The sequence below is a fragment of the Dermacentor albipictus genome, chromosome 1 (assembly GCF_038994185.2).
Source record: "Dermacentor albipictus isolate Rhodes 1998 colony chromosome 1, USDA_Dalb.pri_finalv2, whole genome shotgun sequence".
Taxonomy (NCBI): domain Eukaryota; kingdom Metazoa; phylum Arthropoda; class Arachnida; order Ixodida; family Ixodidae; genus Dermacentor; species Dermacentor albipictus.
In genome coordinates, this window is record NC_091821.1 from 433,300,329 (window position 1) to 433,315,339 (window position 15,011).

A 15,011-nucleotide genomic window follows, 5' to 3' on the forward strand; every position below is an offset into this window, starting at 1 on the left:
TCCTTTTTATTTAGTTACTATCTATGCGCTTTTTTAAGCAAGCAACTACCTACAACGTGACTTTCGTCTTCTTTCAAGACATTGATATCGTGGGCAAGTGTTTATCTAAATTACAGGTTCCCCTTAATGTACCTAGCGTTAAGGAAGCACGCGAATATACGTGCGTCGAACCACTTGTCGCACGGCAATTTTGCCTGTATTCGCGGGCTTCTTTCACGCTCGGAAAAACACTTTTATGTAGCACATATTAAGCAACAGAAAGCTGTAGCGTGAGTTTTTCATGCAGCTCTACAGTTTTCTCATTCACACTCTTGATTTAATTATGTTATATCAGAAGTTGATGAATTAATTAAGAGCAATTATGTACTTAGGTGGAATGCAAAAAATTATCTGAGTATCTCCAAGCGACGGCAAACGACATTATCATGGTTTTATACAGGGACGTAGGATTTGCATACTTTTTAAATCTTGGTGCACGGTAGTTGGGTCACCCTTCCACGTAACTTGTGGGGATCGCACGCGCATCCCGATATCTCCGGAGCGGCCACGCGGTTATCACGCGATAATCACGTGCTCTCTCGCGGAGGGTAGCGAGGAGAGGGCACCTTCGCCACTCCCGCTGCTCTTCGCGCCTGGCCGCGACGCTGCAGCCAAGGCACCCCGTGCCCTCCTTTCCCTTTCTTGGAACCGGGGAGACTCCTCTCCGCCGCTCGGGAGAAGCGCTATTCCCCCGACGGATCTTTGTCTCACGGCGGAAGAGCTAGCGAACGGCCGCATCTCAAATCAGCCGCTGAGACCGCCGCACGCCGTCCCCCTGTGGCGCCCGGACCTTGGTGTGCGACTCACCGCCCCAGGGCCCGAGCGCGGATCCACTTTTGGGTGAGCTGAACTCTTATCAGCCTCTTTTGTGGTTCCCACATTGTGCGGTTTGTTTCGCCCCAGACGTGCGGAATGCTCCGCCGCTGAGGTTTTGTGTTGTGTTGTGTTTGTGTGTGTTGTGGCTGTCGCTGTCTGTTGGAACCATTGTACACCAAGGTGAATAAACACCTTAGGCCGAGACTCACCCTGTCCCCACTGGCCTGAACCCGCCGTGGTCGCAACTCACTGCGAACCGCGGGTTAGGGGTCACAGCTCTGACTGCTAGGGCTGCTGCGAAAGTGCTAGGGAGCGACTGCCGCTCCGCCGGCGCTGTGCGATCCAGAGAAGGGTCAGGTGCGCACGCGCGAGCCTGAGTAATACCCCTATATTTGGCGCCCAACGTGGGGCCAGAGGTGTGACAGGTTGGGTCTGTTTGTGTAAGTGATTGCCACGACACGAACGAACCATGGCAGCATACGGGGCTGATTTACAGCCGTTGTATACGCTGTCGCAGGTTGCTACCAACAGGCAACAATTCGAAGCGGCGGTAACTGCTACCGCTCAGTCATGCCCTGCGGCGAACATTAGCCCTGGGAATTTGATAAGCTTCGAAGAGGGTAGCGCTACACACGAGGCGCTCTCTCCGGCAGGATGTACCCTTGAAGGCGTGAGGCACATTACGCCGAACCCTTCGCCAGTGTTTGCGGAGAGCATGGAGCCACTGCGGCATACTTGCTCGACGCGTTCTGCTCCTGTGCCAGGCATTACTGGCCAGAGCGAGCCTCGTACCCTTGAAGGCGTGAGGCACATTACGCCGAACCCTTCGCCAGTGTTTGCGGAGAGCATGGAGCCACTGCGGCATACTTGCTCGACGCGTTCTGCTCCTGTGCCAGGCATTACTGGCCAGAGCGAGCCTCAACAGGCGCTGTTGCAGGATGCGATGCGCTTGATTGAGAGGTTGACAGGTGCCGTGCAGAACACTCTGCTGACATCTGCCGCCGCTGCTAGACCGAGAGTGAGGGTGGACTTACCCACCTACAGCGGGTATCATGATTCAGTTAGCGTCAACGAATACCTCGATCGCGTGCTGACTTACCAGCGCGCAACGGGGCTGTCCGATGACGAGATGCTGGAACGCGTCATACCAGTGTCGTTAACTGATCACGCTGCCCGCTGGTTCCGGCTTACTGGCTACCGGTCTAGCACGCTGGCTGAGTTCCGAGCGGGATTACGCGAGGAATTCCTGCCCGCAGATTACGAGCGTCGTCTGCGGCGCGAGTTGGAGCTACGTACTCAGCATCCGGACGAATCCTTGCTCGAGTACGTCAGGGCGATGGACGAACTTTATCGTACCGCTGACCCTACCGCTCCGAACTGCGATAAGGTGGAGAGAGTCACACGACAAGCTCATCCCACCTTCGCAGCGTACCTAAGAGGCAGCAAGTTCAGGGATTTGGATGAGCTGGCCTCGGAGGCAAAGCGCATACAGGCGGACATACTCGCCTTGCGCTCATACCGACCTCCACCCCCAGCGTCGAGGGCACTTGAGCCGCGATGCGCGTGGAACGGGGACACTTTTCGCACTCGTTCCGGTGGAGATGGTGTTGTTGCTTTCAGTGACGGACAACTGAGAAACGGTTGGGGCTTATCTGACCGGGCTCTCGATCCGTACACTTATGCCATGCGTGCAGCATGCGCTGCCGATGGCCGAGGTATGCAGAATCGTGGTCGATATGCCGGCTCGATGATGCGAGAGCAGAGCGTACCTGCAAGGGAGCAGTCGATACAGAGGAACAACGGTCTAACGGCGCGAGGCACTGGACGCCAAGCCCGTCAAAGGCCGGCTCTCCTCTGTTATCGGTGCAACCAGCCGGGGCACTTCGCCCGGGATTGCAGACAGCCTGCGAACCGAGAGCACGCGCTTTCGGGAAACGAGCGGGGCCGCCGGTGAGCAATGCTGCATGGCCGGCGGCGGTTACAGCGGTGCGAAGTGAGACACACGAACTCCTTGCCCCGCTGGCTTGTCATTTTGGATTGCCCAGCGACACGCCAGTCCCGCTCATAGAGGTTACAGTCGCCCGGCGCAGGTTTTTTGCGCTGTTAGACACAGGAGCAAGCGCTTCACTATTTGGCGACGAGGTGTGTGAACATCTCCATCGGAGCACTATCCGACTGAGAGAGAGTAATGTGACCTTCCGACTGGCCAGCGGCACGGCACACGCGAGCTGTGCTGCTAGGCTTGTGGTGCGGTGGGAGAAACGAGTGAGGCGACAGCGCCTAGCTCACCTTCCCGGCCTGTCGGTTCCTATAATTCTTGGTAGAGATTTCCTCGCCAAGACGGGCATTGTTATTGACGTCTGCAACGGAGGATATAGGGAGCGAGCATGTGGCACCCTGAAACCTTTCGTTTCATTTCAAAAAGCGTCAGAGACAACTTCGTTCGATGATGCTTCGCGCGCAGACCGAACAAACGATTGCCCGAAAAGGTCCCTCAGAACGGTTGCGGCCGGGTCGAAATGCCGTCCGGCCAACCGCGCTGAGAAAAGAGGCGCGGAGGGGAACTGCTCCCCTCCCGCACAGCCCATAACCCCCGCTGCGGTGGCAGACTGTGCCGCAGTGAGGGGCGAACGATACCACCCGCTGCTGGACGACTCAAGCAGTTTGTCGGGGGAAGAAAAGGCTCGCCTCTCAGCGCTTCTGACTGAATATGATGCCGTATTCACAGAGCGGCCTGGTTGCACTACGCTATACAGGCACAAAATTGAGACTGGCGACGCCTCTCCGTGGAAGTGCAATCCTCGGCCGGTGAGTTTGGCTAAGAGGAAAGCACTAGACAGCGCTCTGGACGAACTGCTCGATACAGGCGTTGTTGAAAGATCGGACAGCCCATGGGGTTTTCCTGTGGTGTTGGTTCCTAAAAAGGATGGGACGCCCCGCCTTTGTGTTGACTATCGCCGCCTGAACGAGGTGACACGCAAGGACGCATATCCGCTTCCTAGCATTCCCTCGATCGTATCCAACGTTGGCGGAGCGAAGTACTTCACTACGCTCGATGCAAGCAGAGGATACTTTCAGGTGGAGGTAGATCCCTGTGACCGAGAGAAGACTGCCTTCACTTGTCACAGGGGACTTTTCCAGTTTACCCGTATGCCATTCGGACTTGTCGGTGCGCCTGCGACTTACCAGCGCCTGATGGACCGTGTCTTGGGTGACGCAAGGTGGCACCACGCTCTTGCTTACCTGGACGATGTTGTGGTATACTCGCGTACCTTTGATGGGCACTTACGCCATCTCAGGGACGTGTTGGAGCGTCTGAGGTCTGCGGGGATAACGCTAAACCCGACCAAGACCCAGATCGCAGCAACCCGAGTAACGCTACTGGGGTTTAAACTGGATAACGGACGCCTTCTACCGTGTGATGATAAGGTTCAGGCATTATTGAACTACCCGTCACCGGAAGACATAGGCGGACTGAGACGCTTTTTGGGGCTGGCGAATTTCTATCGACAGTTCATCCCAAACTGCGCTGCACTGCAAGCCGCCTTGACAATGCTGTTGAGGAAAGGTGAGCAGTGGAGGTGGGGTCCCGAGCAAGAGGAGGCACTGCGCAACCTCGTAAACGCGCTCGTGGAAACCACCGAGTTAAGGCTACCTGATTTGAACAAAGAATTTGTCATTCATACGGACGCCAGCGACCTTGGCCTAGGAGCGGTTTTGCTCCAACAGCACGAAGGTAGCTTGCGCCCGGTAGCTTTTGCCAGCCGCTCTTTGACTCCCGCAGAGAAAAATTACTCCGTGACAGAAAAGGAATGTCTGGCGATCATTTTCGCTCTCAAAAAGTTTGACTACTATATTGATGGAGTCCCATTCATAATTGAGACCGATCATATGGCATTAACTTGGCTTAGGCGCTTAGGAGAGCCGAGCGGCCGGCTCGCGCGATGGGCACTTCTCCTGCAGCGATACGATTTTACCGTGCGCTACAGGAGAGGAAAGAACAACGTTGTGGCGGACGCACTTTCGCGCGCGCCCGTTGACTGTGAGAAGAGTGATATTACTACTCAACTCACCTCGCCCGAAACTGAGCTTGAGAGCGGACTAACCGCTGCGACGATTGAGGTTGTCAGGAGGGGTAATATTAATACCCATCGTGACCCCTCAGTGACTCAGCCGAAGAGCAGAGTAACTGCTACAATGCTCGACGGCGCTGGTCCCGAAGGAAGGGCGGATGAACCCCCTTCTCAGGACGAAAGCGTGAACCACTTGGACTGCGTCAGTTCAGTGGGGAGCGTGTTCGGCAGAAAGGAGCTGTTAGAGGCTCAGCGGGAGGATCCGTTTTGTAAGAAAGTGTTTGAGGGGCTCCGGGAGCCCGGCGGCGCGGCCGCGGCGCACATGGACGCAGCTGGTATTGCTGTGGGTGCGCGGCGCTCTGAAACAGCTGGTAATGCTGTGAGCGCGTTGGATTCCTACCTGCTAGACTCTGACGGCGTCCTGCTGAGATACATTCCCGCGGAGAAGGATACACACGAGTCCTTCAAAGCGGTGATTCCACGCACGCTGAGAGGAGCACTTTTACGCTACTTTCACGATACGTGCATCGCCGGGCATGCGAGTGGCCCTAAGACTTATCTAAAGTTGTGCCGCTTTGCTACCTGGCCTGGAATGAAGCGGGAGGTGATGCGCTACGCCCGCTCGTGCAACGTGTGCCAACGCGTGAAGCCGCGTGGTGGACGCCCACCCGGGCTCATGCAGCCGATCAATAGCCGAACACCGTGGCAAATTGCGGCATGTGACGTCATGGGGCCTTACCCCAGGACACCGAGCGGGAACCGATTCCTTCTCGTAGTCACAGACCATTTCAGCAAGTGGGTGGAGCTGTTCCCCCTACGGAAGCTGACGGCACGCGTAATCATGGGAAAGCTGATCGAGGTGTTTACACGATTCGGCTATCCTGAGCAGCTGATAACGGACAATGCGTCCTACTTCACTGCCAAACTCTTCGTGGACTCTTGTGCAGCTCTCGGCATTAAGCACAGGAGAACAACCACGTACCATGCCCAGGCGAATCCCACTGAGCGTGTGAACCGCAACATCAAGCACATGCTAGTTGCATTTGCGGGGACGCACAATGAGTGGGACGCTTGTCTTCCTGAAATTGGATTTGCTATCAGGTCGACAGTGAATCGATCGACTGGGTATACCCCCGCCACCCTCAACCTTGGGAGGGAGCTGTTGAATCCGGTAGAACTTACTCTACAGGAACGATGCAGCACGGAACTGGTTGTTTCGTCGGCACGCGCCGATTATGCGACTGGGCTGCGCGCGAAGGTAACGGAGGCTTTACGAAAAGCGCGACGGAACCTGAGCACTGCACGTGCCGAGCAGAAAGCGCAGTACGACCGCTCTCATCGGGAAGTTCACTACAGAGTGGGCGACCTGGTGTTGAGACGGAATCACGTTCTGAGCGACGCCAGTAAGAAATTCTCAGCTTCTCTGGCGCCGAAATGGACAGGACCGTACCGGGTGCGAGAGACTGTCTCTTCACTCGTGTACAGGCTGGCGGACTTGAAGCTAAGACCGATCAGCCGACCGGTGCATGTCTGCGATCTCAAACCCTACTATGACAGAGGAAACGAGTGGCCCGAGGAGAATGCTCTCCCGCGCCCGCAGGCAGCGGCATCGGGTGGCACGGCTCGACGTTCGAGCCCGGTGCGGTATTATAACTTGCGATCTCGGCAGAACTAACTCTGTCCGGTTCGCGGAGGCTATTTTATTGTGCGCGATATCGGACGGAATGCTCCTCCGATGTCTAGCATGCAGGCTTCCAGAGCGAGCACGCGCTTTCTCTATGGAAGAAGCGAGAGGGGCTAACAGAATTGTCGCAGCAGCAGACCGCCCGTCGGGAGCCGTGAAACAACCACCAAGCAAAAAGGAAAGACCATCTCCACTGCCGGTGGGGACGAGCAGGCCGCAAGCAGTCAGCAGCGCAGTGCAGGCAACAGGCGGCGAGAAAACATCCTCCGGCGGCTAACAGCGAGGTGAGAGGTGCAGCGGGCGACTTCCGGTCCGGAATGGTCGCAGCGGCGCAGAATTCGCCGAACCGCACCGCACAGCTCCGCGACCGAGTTTCGAGCCCCGCAACCAAGCATCCAGCCTCAAGGCCGAGCGTAGACTTCGCCCGCAGGGACAGAGTGGACCCCTGCTGCGCAGCGAGGGGCAAGCCATCGTCGGGGCGGGTCGGCGCGCCTTTGCCGATCTTGCGTGCCGACACCCGCGAGGGTGCGCAACGAACAGAAAGAAACGCGTTCGACCATACCAGAGGGCAACGACCTCCGAGAACATCAAAAGAGCTGTCCTGCGCCATATCGAGGCTGGTTCGGGGATCGCGTCAGCGTAATCGAGGCAGCCGAGAAAAAATCCAGGGACCCTTTCGCCACCACGGACCCGGCACGTCCGACTGGGCAGGTGACGCCGCCGAGAAGCAAGGTGACCCGGACCCAGCAGCCTTCTTGCCTCCTACTACATCCTGTGACTGTCAAGCTGCTCCGTACCATCCTTCAACGTTCCGGCCTGGCTCGCGACCACCTACATTGCGACAACGACGGTCTGCAGCTAGAGCTGCTCCCTCACCAACACGGACTCAAACCGTGTTGCTGTCGGAGTAGCATGTCCCTCTCGCAGGAAAGCCTCAGGTGACGGCGGCCTCTTAGCGGCTAAAGGGTTATTTTAAGGAGGGGGGGGATGTGGGGATCGCACGCGCATCCCGATATCTCCGGAGCGGCCACGCGGTTATCACGCGATAATCACGTGCTCTCTCGCGGAGGGTAGCGAGGAGAGGGCACCTTCGCCACTCCCGCTGCTCTTCGCGCCTGGCCGCGACGCTGCAGCCAAGGCACCCCGTGCCCTCCTTTCCCTTTCTTGGAACCGGGGAGACTCCTCTCCGCCGCTCGGGAGAAGCGCTATTCCCCCGACGGATCTTTGTCTCACGGCGGAAGAGCTAGCGAACGGCCGCATCTCAAATCAGCCGCTGAGACCGCCGCACGCCGTCCCCCTGTGGCGCCCGGACCTTGGTGTGCGACTCACCGCCCCAGGGCCCGAGCGCGGATCCACTTTTGGGTGAGCTGAACTCTTATCAGCCTCTTTTGTGGTTCCCACATTGTGCGGTTTGTTTCGCCCCAGACGTGCGGAATGCTCCGCCGCTGAGGTTTTGTGTTGTGTTGTGTTTGTGTGTGTTGTGGCTGTCGCTGTCTGTTGGAACCATTGTACACCAAGGTGAATAAACACCTTAGGCCGAGACTCACCCTGTCCCCACTGGCCTGAACCCGCCGTGGTCGCAACTCACTGCGAACCGCGGGTTAGGGGTCACAGCTCTGACTGCTAGGGCTGCTGCGAAAGTGCTAGGGAGCGACTGCCGCTCCGCCGGCGCTGTGCGATCCAGAGAAGGGTCAGGTGCGCACGCGCGAGCCTGAGTAATACCCCTATAAACTTGAGCCAAGGTTTTAAATATGAAAGGCGCGTCGGAAGCGAATTGAATCGAACGCTTACTATTCGCACTGGCCTATAGTAGCTCAGTCATTTTCTTCCCCATAATTCGCTAATGAATTAACTTTAATTACCTGACTATTTAATTATTGGCTGATGACCCCAAGTATGATATGCAGATTTTTAGAGCCCCTTCAGAAACCACCGACCGAGTTGTTTCCTGTACGATACGTCACACGTAGTGCATTTTTCTGGGTTGCAAAGAAAGCCCTTGAAATGTGAACAAAGCCACGTGACGGAGCGCTTGCGCAGTGGTACGGGCTGCTCTCAAGCGTGCGTTCGGTGAACAAGGTCGGCTGCATCGTGACTGCCGACGGGGAAGTGGCAGGGCGTTATGATGCTTCTAGGCAGCTGGGCCAAGCTAAATGTAAACTGGTAGGGAAGGTTCCAAAAAGCCCACATGTCGAGAAAATGGGGCTCGTTGTAACAGTCGCCATCTACGTTTCCTGGGGACAACTAACAGCAAGCAAAAAATTAGAAAAGTGACGTGACAACCGGAAATGGAAGTGATGTCAAGGTCTTACGCTGCTTGGAGCGAATGTTTGAATTTCTTTAGCGTACTGCATTACGGCCGCTACGACAGCAGTTGTTTTTCTTTCGAGGCTGAGGCGAGCTTGCTAAAACGCCAGTGTGTCCTTTAACTATGAGGATTGGCGTATGTCTTAATGTGAACGTAATTAGGCTGTTATTGACGGCAATTGCTACAGTAGCTTCCTTAGGAAGGTGATCGAATAGGATGGAAATAAATGACACTGCCAAAGAGTTTTCAGAATCAACTTCACTTTTATTCGCCTTGAATAATGCAACCAATATAACTGACCAAACAAAACGTTTTGATAATGGAAAGTAATATGGCCAGCACACAGTCGTAATGCGTAGCAACCTATGTGAATCCTTTTCACAGAATCGTTTCCAATTCCGTGCCACGCCATGTACTCACATACAACAGTTATCAGACAACATTGCCCCACATTATCCTTTAGAAAACATTCCACTTACTAATTTTGCTGCCCGTCGGACACTCAGTGCCTGTGTTACGGAGAGTAAACGAACGTAGGGCGACGTTTCTTCGCGGGGCGTTCCGCATTTATCGTCACAACGAGGCAAGCGCGTCGGATGCCGCAGAGCCAATTTGCACAATAACAAAAAAGCCTCCACTCACACCTTTCGCCAACGAATGCTGTGCGCTCGGTCGCGCAAAATTTGAAGTGAAGCGCACGCCACAATTTGACGAGACACGTCACGAGTTACGTGGGACTCATATAGCCTCTTACGCCAACCCACTGACCCAAGTTGTCTACCAGCTTGGGCCGCTAGGTATGTGCTTGTGGTCATTGCGCCGTCGTGGTCGTCCCATCGTCGTCATTACAGCTTCGGGATCTGATTCTCGTCGTGCCGTCGTCTTCACGCCATCGTGGTCATACAGGCTTCGTTACACAGTCGTCGTCAGGCCACTGACGTCATACACTCGTCGTCATTTCATTGTCCTCATACCGTTGTCATGCCATCGCCGTCATTGTGTCGTCGTCGTGCACACATTACAGTCATACTGTAGTCGCGATGCCGTCAACTAGGATCGTTCAATTGTCATTCTAATTTGTCATCCGGCTCTCGTCATACCGTCGTCGTCACGCCATCGCCGTCACACGGTCATCGTCATACGATTGTCGCCATGTCGTAGTCGTCACGCTGTCGTTCGACCGTCACCATCACTTCGATAACGTTATGCCATTTTCGTGCACGCCATCGTCGCCATTCCACCGACGTCACTTCTTCATCGTCATTCCATCGTAATCGTGCCGCCGTCATTCAATCTCGATCATGTCGCCGTTTCGCGCCATCGTCGCGCCGTCGTGGTCGTGTCACTGTCGTCATTCCAGCTTTGTCATCCAGTTGTCACCATACACCGTCGTCTTCACGCCATCGTCGTCACACGCTCGTCGTCATGCCGAATTGCCCTCATTTCGTCGTCGCGGTGTCGTCGTACCGTTGTCATCCTTTAGAAGTCGTCACCTCATCGTCGTCGTGCGGTCGTCGTCACGTCGCCTTTTCCTTTTCATTGACGTCATTCCATCATCGTCGTCACGTCCGTCACGCCACCGCGGCCAAGTCCATGGACGACCTTGCGAGCGTCGCATCAAAATGAGACGATACCGGAATGCCGCATATAATCGAAGCAACGTAAATCTGAGAATGACCACTACAAGTAAAAAAAAAAAACGGAATATGGTACGTCGCTACATTATTCGTATGTTACACGCAATAGCGTCGAGAGTCATCGTTGTATACGAGTTTTTCTTTCTCTCTCTCTTTTTTTTTTTCAGAGTGTGGGTAGGGGTGGTGACGGCAGCAGTGGCTGGGAGCAAGGAGGAGCAGAGCCTCCGAAAATGATAGAGGGATGGGGGTGGGGTTGGGAGACTCCACCTAGGCTGGGTGGCGTTAGGGCTGTGCTAGGGAAGCGCGCTTAAAGCACTGTTCGTGGGACGGGCTGAGTGTTAAGCATTCGTTGGGAACCCTTCAAGGGTCTCATTTTTCCCCGTGGGGTACTGCTGTTCTTCTGGCGAAAAGCTCACGCAGGACAGCACTACTATATTTACTGCCCTTAAAGGTGTCCTGGCTGCTGACCTTAAATTGTTTTCTACGGAATCGCGCAGTGATAAAACGAACCATGCCAAACTTATCTCGATTACATGCAATATATATACGTCATGATGAACTCGATTCCGTTACTAAAGCATACCTTTCCATGCCTGTATACCTTCCAAGGGCTTGAGGTTTCGCGCATCCATCTGATTGGTCGGTCTTCCACCGAGTAAAGGGCAGTTTACAATTGCGCCATATATCCAGGGTCGATCCGCTTTAGTAGGCGCGCGCCAACTGTGGGGCCGAAAAGGGGGACAGTCCCGGAGGCAGTGTATAATGTGTGGTCACGTGGTTGGGGTCTGCGCGTCTTGCTGTCTTTACTGATAGGCAGGTATAATCGCTATTGTGCAAAGCACTGTGCGGAATAGAGTCAATTGCACGGAATTTCTTTAACCGCTTGACGAAAGCGTCGCTTCTTAGATTCAAGCACGTAGGCAGGATCTGCAGAATTATTTAATTTTTAATTTTGTAATCCTGAAGCGACCGTGGTCGCTGAGTGCCTGTGGCCAGGGGCGTAGCCAGGGGGGTGGGGGCTTATGGGGCTTCAGCCCCCCGCAGTATTTTCGTGCTGTCCATGCACCAGCGACCAATGCAACCCCCGGCACCGGAAATCATTCTGGATTTTTTCTAGAATGTCTTTTTCATGCTCGAAAACACATTTCACCGCGAACATTGTGAAGTCTGGCCGGATTTTGCGGCAACGCCCATGCACGGGGAGTCACATAACGCAAAGAGCCCCATCCGAGCAGAAAGTTTCAAGGGCGTTTTCATCTCGCGGAGGCCGCGGAATCTACGGAGCGCATGGATGTCAATTCCGAAACTTTATGGGTATAAAGTTCTCAAACATTTGATGTGAAAGGTGCATTGACATTTCCGAAGGTGTGCTTTAGATTATAATTTGAGGAACTTTGTGGGTTTAATGCTGTCACAAACATTTGACGCCAAAGCTGCATTGACTTTTCTGAAGTCTTGCATCGGAACATACAAAAAAAACAAGCGAAATCAACGCACTATCAGACAAGTTGACAAAGCACGCAGCAAGGTCCGCTGAGACGAAGCGTTGTAGTGGGTCGATTTGTGCCGTCATGTCACACACAAAAAAAAATATCACCATTTTTTTTCACCCACGCCAAAGCATTCATGTCAAGATACTAAAGCCAGACAGGGTAACTGCGTTCTTGTCTTTTTTTTTTCTGCTATCACTTTTACTCACGAAGACACATTGAGCATCTTCAATATTGTTGTTCTCGCTACCCGCGGGCTGCCAGAGCCAGCCAGACGCATGCGTTTTGCTCGTGTTGCCTCGACCACCGCGCGGCGCGTTTCAGTGCGCGTTCGGTTTTCGCTGACTGAGTGGATTTTCGCCTGGCAGAGTTTTCGGCGCTTTCTGGCTGGCAGACGAGAAAAGGAAACAATGGTCGCTCGCCGCCATCACTGTGGGGACTCGATGGATTGCACCGCGTTCCTTTGAGCGCAACCTCTCCGCAATGTAGACCTACTGAATTACTTGTCAAATTGTATTTTTATGTTGTATATTTTTCTTTTGCAAATTTACTGTTTGGATTCACTTGTAACCCACTCCCCTCTGTAAAGCCTTCACAGGCCTTGAGGGTATAATAAATGAAATGAAATGAAATGAAATGAAATGTCTTGTCTCGCCGGTGAAGGATGTCGAGCAGTATGTGTATGGTTATTGATGGACCAAGCGTCTGACGTTTTCTTCGATATTCCTTCGGTAGGCACATTAGGAGCCCAAAGTAGGCGTCCGATTGGGCCCAACATACTTTCCTTTGCGTTTCTTTTTTTTTCATTTCGGTGCCCCCGCACCACAAGAGGAAATAAAATACATTGTTGCGGCGCAGCGAATTGTCGCATGGGGAAAGTTCAATTTGTTACTTCTTTTGCGGAAAGTAAAGGGCCACGGGTAGCTTCAGATGCCGGATACTCTTACTATATTATTGCGATAGCAATTATATGGACTCTCAAGGCGCATTCCTGCCGTCGCCGTCGCCGTAATGTCCCGTATAAAGTCCAAGGGCGATAACATCGTGACTGTGCGCTGCAAGCTGTATGTGCCAGTGAAAACGTAGGGGGGTGGGGGTGGAATGGGTGAACCGACCATGCTGGCTCACTCTTGTGTGCGCGAAGAAGAAAAGCGAGGACCAAGAGCGCTGCCTTCTGTCGCGCGCGATACATCGGAGGGAGTGGATGGAATGGGGGCAGGATCTAGAATTATGTGAATCTGTGAATACGCAACATGTTTATTTGCCTTGTTTGACGCATTATATACACTGACTTTTTCATAGATACGTATATTTAAATATCTTGTTGCGAGGTTTTGTGTACACGTGCAGTGAACTTTGTTTCCAGTGACCCCTTTTTTCCCTTTATCAAGCTGTACCATCACGTTTGTATATTCCATTGTATCTCCTTATTTTAATGTACGAGGGCGAGTCAAATGAAAGTGAGCCTACCCACCCCGCGCTATGATGGTTCGGTTCATTATCTGCGAGGCATGCGAGCAGCACACAGGCACCTTTCATTCACAAAAGTGACACACAAGGGTGAGGATAAATGTTTTTTAAAGCTCTCATGCACTTGGTTGAACATCGTTGCGTGACGTAATGGACGCTCCAGAAGTTGAGCAGCGTGGTGCCGTGAGGTTTTTGACAGCTGAAGGTGTTTCCCAAAAATAAATCGGTCGCCGTAAGGCTGCCGTGTACGTTGAACACTGCATTTCATTGGCTACTGAAGGGTTGGAACAAACGGATCACAGAAGGACGTGAAAGTTGCAAAGACGATCCAAGACCGGGCCAAAGCCATCGTTCAATCACCCCTAACAAAATTGTAAAGGTTGATGAGCTGGTGAGACAAGAACGAGGGATAAGCATCGATGAACTGGCAGAGCGTGTGAAGTTCGGTTCACACTATAATTCATGAACATCTCGGTTATCGACTCTTGTGTGCGCATGCATACCCAATGTTTTGAACCACCGCCAGAAGGCAGAAAAGTTCGGCGCTGCTTAGACTCATCGGATCCGGTATCACAATGAGAGTGACGACTTCTTGTCTGCAATTGTGACCGGGGAAAGAATTGGCAACCTAAATGAAAAATCCGAAACCAACAGTCACTAGAATTTCGGTTTTCCTTTTAAATGCAACAGGCATCTTAGGCTTAGACCTGGAGAAGGCCTTTGACAATGTATCCCATGCTCACATTCTTAACTCCATCTCCGAGCTCAATTTGGGAGACGCCTTCCAGAAATACATTAGCTCGTTCCTACGGGATCGCAAGGCCACGCTCAAAATCGGTGACCTCAAGTCCGACAATTTCATTTTGGGCCCCAGAGGCACGCCACAAGGAGCGGTAGTCTCACCACTGCTTTTTAACATCGCCATGAAGAAACTATCGGAACGTCTCTCCAACATAGAAGGGATCAATCATACGCTCTACGCTGATGATATCACAATCTGGTGCACCGGAGGAAGCGAAGGAGCTTTTGAATTAGACTTACAGGAGGCTGTAGATCAAACAGAGATGTACCTGGAAAATACGGGGCTTAGATGCTCCCCGAGCAAGTCTGAGCTCCTCCTCTACAGGCCAGTCAGGAGAGGTCCCAAACCTAGAGGCCGGAAACCGTTGTCAGAAATAAACATCAAACTCCACACTAAAAGCGGCTGTACCATCCCCAGAGTAGACACCATTCGGGTGCTTGGCATGTTCATCGAATCCAATGGCAGTAACAATACGACGCTCAACAAGCTCACAGCCAAGACTGAGAACATGATCAGACTTATCAACAGAGACTCGAATAGGCGTGGAGGCTTAAAGGAACACAACCTCCTCAGGTTGTTCCACGTCTTCCTCATGAGTCATATAGTCTATGTGGCAGCCATGCACAACTGGTATAACTCCGAGAAGAAACGATTAAACACGCTCATCAGAAAAAGTATAAAAAAGTACTAGG